Source organism: Cebus imitator, unplaced genomic scaffold (assembly GCF_001604975.1).
Source record: "Cebus imitator isolate Cc_AM_T3 unplaced genomic scaffold, Cebus_imitator-1.0 Scaffold169, whole genome shotgun sequence".
NCBI classification, from domain to species: domain Eukaryota; kingdom Metazoa; phylum Chordata; class Mammalia; order Primates; family Cebidae; genus Cebus; species Cebus imitator.
The window spans coordinates 3904290-3909103 of NW_016107484.1; the positions used below are offsets into that span (position 1 = coordinate 3904290).

At 48.6% G+C, this 4814-nt stretch overlaps 2 non-coding genes across 2 annotated transcripts; both read right to left on the reverse strand.

Moving 5' to 3' along the window:
- Positions 1-1097: 1097 nt before the first annotated feature.
- Positions 1098-1169, reverse strand: TRNAD-GUC. Its single transcript has one exon. It is a non-coding gene; the product is annotated as a tRNA-Asp (tRNA).
- A 467-nt stretch (positions 1170-1636) lies between these two features.
- On the reverse strand, positions 1637-1709 carry TRNAF-GAA. The gene has a single exon. It is a non-coding gene; the product is annotated as a tRNA-Phe (tRNA).
- Between the last annotated feature and the right edge of the window lie 3105 nt (positions 1710-4814).

The window sequence follows — 4814 nt, forward strand, 5'->3', positions numbered from 1 at the left end:
TCCCGTGGGTGCTCCTGCCACACCAGCCTCCTCACTGTTTCTTTCCAGGGCCTTGGCACTTCCTGCTCCCTCTGCCTAGAATGCTGTTCCCAGCTCTTCTTATGATTGGCTCTTTCTAATTGTCCAGGTCCTGGTTCAAATGCCACCTCCTCAGAAGGGCTTCTCTGCCCACCTCTGTTTGTTTGTTTTTTGAGACAGAGTCCAGCACTATCATCACCCATGCTGGGGCGCAATGTCGCAATCTCGGCTCACTGCAACCTCTGCCTCCCGGGATTCTCCTGTCTCCACCTCCCGAGTAGCTGGGATTACAGGCACACACCACCACATCCGGCTAATTTTTTGCACTTTTTTTTTTTAGTAGAGATGGGGTTTCACAATATTCGCCAGACTAGTCTCGAACTCCTGACCTTGTGATCCGCCTCTCAAGCTGCTGGGATTACAGGCGTGAGCCACCGCACCCAGCCTTGACCTCTCTAAAGGAGCCTATGAATCCCACTCCCTATCCCATGCCTCTGGTTTGCCTGTTTTTATCTTCATGACAGTTACCCATTTTATCCTATTTGTTCAATGCTAGGTCCTTCACTAGGTGGTAATCTCAACAGGGCAGCACCTTCTCTGTCTTGGTGCCTAGAACAGTGCCTGGCACACAATAGGTACTCAGTAAATATTTGTGAAATGAATATGAAAAGTTAATAAAGATAAGCGTCTGGGAAAGGTGATCGCTGTACTCAGGAAGCTGAGTCTGCACGGCGTAAAGACAAGAAAACGTCTCAAATCTGTCAACAGTTTCCAAGGGCCCTGACTTGGGGCTGGAGCAAACCCTAAGGTGGAAGCAGAAGGAGCAGCTCCTGGCCTCAGAAGTTGATAATCTTATTCTGAGAAACCGTTACATGAGCCAAACAGTTTGCAGCAGGGTTGCAAGAAATGGATGAACAATTCTGCATGTGAGCACTGCCTTTTTCTTGCTTTCCTGTGACTGTGTGACATGCAGCAAAGCCACAGACAACCACAGAACTACAGTCCCGTTCTCCTGCTGGGTTTATTCTTCTAGGAAGGATGAAGAAAAATACAAATGAACACTAAAAGGTGTTATCAGCCTCCCCGTCGGGGAATCGAACCCCGGTCTCCCGCGTGACAGGCGGGGATACTCACCACTATACTAACGAGGACCGCTCTTGATGGAATCATTTCAAGGGACTCCCTTAAGGTAAATGTAGTTTTCGCTAAACAACATGTTCCAGAGAATTAAATATCCTGTATTTCCCACAAAACAACTAGTCCAACTTGACTTCATGCCATTTTAAGGCGATCATCTCCTGCTCGGGTCTTCGATTTTGCTGTGAGAGTTCAGAAAACAGACATTAAAAAACAGGAAAAAAATGAACAGACAGGCATCAACAAACATGAACAGAGGTTAGAGAATGCGAATCTGAGACACCATGGAGGTGAAGATGGGAAAAACTTGACCCTATCTGATTTACCCAAACTGGGAGTGGTGGGGAAATTTCCTTTCCCTCCGGCTCCTCGGGGCTTTCTTAAATATAAAAAGTGAAAGCTCTTGAATAATTGGAAAAAATCGGCTTCATTTATGCACTTCCTTTTTCTCTTTGGCCTAGGAAGAAAGGAAAAGTAGAACTGCCGAAACCCGGGATCGAACCAGGGACCTTTAGATCTTCAGTCTAACGCTCTCCCAACTGAGCTATTTCGGCAGCTGCCTTGGCTGAGTGGCGCTTTTATCCTGCTGGTCGTTTTGACGGCCCCAGGTCTTCTGCCCGGCTGGAGCTGAAGCTGGGAATGCAGGATCACCAGGGCCCGCGTGCGGTGGCCTCTTTGTCTGCCAAGGCCACCACCTCCGAGAAGCCTTCTCTGATCACATATCCTGGCAAGACCCAGCCCTTACTGTTTATTGTTAGCTTTATCGTTTTCCTTGTTGACTGACTGACCGACTGAATGAATGAATGAATGAATGAATCCTACCAAGCTCAGAGCTCGGCTTTCTCAAGCCCCCTTCTCTGCACAAAGGAAAAAGGTCACCCCCTGGGCGCAGCTTGAGGCGTGCCAGGGATGCCAAGCCCGCCAGGGCCTGCGGGAGGACGCGTCGTCTGGAACGCAGTGTTCCTCGGGCCAGGAGTGACTCAGATCCGGCCTCCCAGCGCGGCCTCCATGCCTGTGCGCACCTGCTCAGCTTCCCAGCAGGAAGACGTCAACAGGTCGGCAACCAGGCTGGGCTCTTCCCTTTGGGAAGTGGGCGGTGGGACGGTGTGGCTGCCATCCAGGAGAGAATGAGGAAGTGCAGAGGTGCCTCATGACCTGAAGTCATTCAATAAGTGTTCGCTTAGTGACGGTTTGACCTATCAACGAATATAATCACAGGCAAGCTGTGGTGGCTTACGCTAGAATCCCGGAGCTTTGGGAGTCTTCTTCTTCTGCCTGGAATTTAGTAATCCCAGGCAGAAGAAGAATTGCTTGTAGGCAGGGGCTCGAGACCAGCCTAGGCAAAATAGTGAGCTCCCCATCTCTACCCCCACCCCCCGGGCCAAAAAAAGCCAAATACACTAACAAAATAAGTCCATACAATAGAAAACGCTAAGAAGAAAAATAAATACCTGCACAGTGAGGGTAGCAAGAGAAGGGAAGATCCAAGAAGATTGAAGAGCCAGCCATGGGAAGGCCTGGAGGAAGAGCATCCCAGGTGGAAAGAACAGCTAGTCCAAAGGTCCTGAGGTTGAAACGAGCTTGGCTTGTTGGAGGGACAGAAAGAAGTCATGATGGAAGAGGTGGAGGGGAGGAAGGGAGGGGGAAGGGGCAAGGTCTGAGTGGTGGGCAGAGACCAGATCTTGCCATCTTTGGAGGCCTAGGAGAGGAGTCTGGATGCTCTGGGCCTTGGAAAGCCCTGGGGGAGTGAGATGATTGACATCTACAAAGTCACCCCGGTAGGAAGTCCTCGAGGAGGCAGTTGGAGGTGTTATGAAGGGACGAATTTGAGACAGGCTTCGGAAGGAGGGTGGGAGGATTTGATGGATTTCATATAGGGAATGGGGAAAGGAAGGGGCGAAGGAAATGACGCCCAGCAGCTGTCTGGGCTACTGGATGGATGCTGGACACTCTTGCCTGAGGGCAGGTGCCTCAGGGTGAGTAAGGAAATCCAGCCTTCTGTCACAGGCATGTTACGTTTTGACATGCCCATTAGACTTCCAAATGGAAGCACTGGGTCAGCCAATTTCCTGAACTTCCTGGGGTAAATCAGAGTTCCCTTAAGGGTCCTCAAACTTGGTGTCATGGGCTGAATTCTATCCCTCCAAAATGTGTATGTTGAAGCCCTAACACCCAATTCCTCAGAATGTCACCATATTTGGAGACAGGGCCTTTAAAAATGTGATTAGGCCAGGCGTAGTGGCTCACACCTGTAATACAAGCACTTTGGAGGCCAAGGCGGGCAGATCACCTGAGGTCGGGAGTTCAAGACCAGCCTGACCAACATGGTGAAACCCCGTCTTAAAAATAATAATAATAATAAAAATAAAATAAAAATAAATAAAAATGTGATGAAGCTGAAATGAGGTCATTAGCGGAAGCCCTAATCCACTATGACTGGTGTCCTGGTGAGAGGAGGAGGTTATAATTGGGACACACACACACACGCAGGAGGACCGCCATGTGAGGACATGGGGGCGGGGGCGTGGGTGGAGAGGCAGCCATTTGAAAGCCCTGGAGAAACCAAGCCTGCCAGCACCTAGGTCTTAGACTTCCAGCCTCCAGAAAAGTGAAAAAATACATTTCTGTATCTCTAGCCCCTCAGCCTATGGTATTTTGTTATGGCAGCCTGGGGAGACTAATACATCTTCCATCCTAACATTCACTGTGGCTGGATTTTCCGGAAGAGTGGAAAGATTTCACATTGCTTCCCTCCTGAGATTCTTCACTCCCTTCCTGTGAAGACTAGAGCCCCTTCTGAAGATCCCTCCGCATAAGTATGGCAAATGGCCTTTGGGGAGCCCAGCATTTTGTTTTCATTTCTGACATGGGTATCAGGTCTGGCTAGATCCAGCTCCAGATAGCTAGGCCAGCAATGCAGCACATCCAGCTCTGAGCCTATGAGAGAAGGAGTGGGCTTTAGCATCCATCTGGATTTTTAGTTTATAGCCATCTCAAAGCAAGATGTGTGTTCTGAAAATGTGTGTTGCTAAAGAAATTGAGGAGGGAAAACTGGAGTCTCATGACAATTGTTAATTTTTTTTTTTTTTTGAAAAGTTAAAAATTCCTTAATTTTTTATTTCTGGTACCACTACCACAATTTACAGGGCAATATACCTGATGTAATGAAAAGGAAAAGAAACAGACAAAGCTACAACAGATAAAAGACCTCAGGAACGTACATCGAATTGACACCACATTGCATTAATCACTAGCTGCACTTTCGCAGACTGCGGCTATGGCAGTCCTGAACAAGAAGGGTTTGCTGTTCAAGCTGCAGTAACTTTTCTGACTGTGGATCATCGCTCCTTCTGTGGCAGATTTTTACAGTTCCTCTAATGCATTTGGGACGACTGTCTCATAGTCACCTGCAGCTTTCCTGACAGCTCCTCGCTCTCTCTCCTGCTAAGAACTGTAGCCCTTGTCTGCTGTTTTTAGAACCTTCTGCTACCACATCCACCAATTCCACCACCAGATCCATAACTACCACCACAGGGACTGCTGGAGCGTCTTCCACCAAAACTGCCCCCTTTTATGGGTCCATAATTTGATTGCTGTTGTCCACTATAATTTCCAAAATCATTATAGTTCCCACCGCAGCCATAGTTCCCACCACCACC